The sequence below is a fragment of the Camelus bactrianus genome, chromosome 9, assembly GCF_048773025.1.
Source record: "Camelus bactrianus isolate YW-2024 breed Bactrian camel chromosome 9, ASM4877302v1, whole genome shotgun sequence".
NCBI lineage: Eukaryota > Metazoa > Chordata > Mammalia > Artiodactyla > Camelidae > Camelus > Camelus bactrianus.
The window spans coordinates 37,335,266-37,336,424 of record NC_133547.1 but is presented as its reverse complement, the minus strand read 5'-3'; the positions used below and the strand labels follow the sequence as shown (position 1 = coordinate 37,336,424).

Sequence of the window (1,159 nt, the reverse complement as noted above, 5' to 3'; positions counted from 1 at the left end):
CACAATATGTCCTCCCCATCCTGGAGTTTCCATAGTTGTGCCCAAAACATTTCAATTTATTTTATTTCAGTTCATTATTAGCTCAGTCATTTCTCACTCTTTTGTTTCCATCTCTTCTCTCTATCCCTTTTACTCACAGGGAGGTAATTTCTCAAGAATTTCTTAAGCATTGTTTTTTACCTGAGAGTTATATTTCTGCCCACCTCTGGAAGTTTACTTTATAGCCTCTGATAAAATATAACCTCTGATAGTCTTCTATAATAAATCCTGAGCTACATAATTTTTCCAGGTATCTTATTTTGTATTTGACAAATCCTTAAGAAAATATCTTGATGTTATTATTATTTTAGATACCATTGGAAAAATATCTCTGTAATATTATTTCTTTCCTAGCCTTATTTTGAAAGTAAGAATTTGCAGGAACACTGTGGAAAGGTAATAAATGTATATGTTATGTGTTACGTATATGTTATATATGTGTATGTGTGTGAATATAATATATAATATAATATAAATAATATAGTATATGTAATATAATTTATAATATAATAACATAATATGATACAATATAATATTGAGCCAATTATTTTTGAAATTTTTTTTATCTTTTTCCCTGCCCTTTAAAGGCCACTTTACTGGAGGTGGGTATAGCTCAGTGGTAGAGTGCATGCCTAGTATGCATGAGGTCCTGGGTTCAATCCCCAGTACCACCATTAAAACAAATTAAAAAATAAAGGCTGCTTTACTAGTTAAATATATTTTCTAGGTAACAATATACACTTCCAGGAATAGATATGGATGATGGAATTTGCAATGTCTTAAACGTGGATATTAGTTGTGAACACTCATATGGATACATGTGTGCACACCTACAGATATCCATTTTTACTGTGCATTCCCTACTCCAACCTCACACCCATCCATGCCAAGCTCTCAGCTGTACAGGGTGAGAGGGATGACACTGCTGATTGAAGCCTTGGTGACAGACAGAAGCACAGCACTCTGAGGACTTCAGGAAAGCTTTTTACTCAACTCTCCTCCTTCAGGACTTTACATTTTCTATTTCATCTCTGGGATTGAGTTTAGTGACAAGCACACATTGAAAGTCTGTGAGAAATGCCATGGGAACTGCTTAACAGCATTCAGATGAGGAGATGGC

The 1,159-nt window shown here is 34.2% G+C and overlaps 1 non-coding gene across 1 annotated transcript; it reads left to right on the top strand.

The window, feature by feature from the left end:
* Positions 1–640: 640 nt before the first annotated feature.
* TRNAT-AGU (transfer RNA threonine (anticodon AGU)) lies at positions 641–713 on the top strand. Its single transcript has one exon. It is a non-coding gene; the product is annotated as a tRNA-Thr (tRNA).
* Positions 714–1,159: the final 446 nt, after the last annotated feature.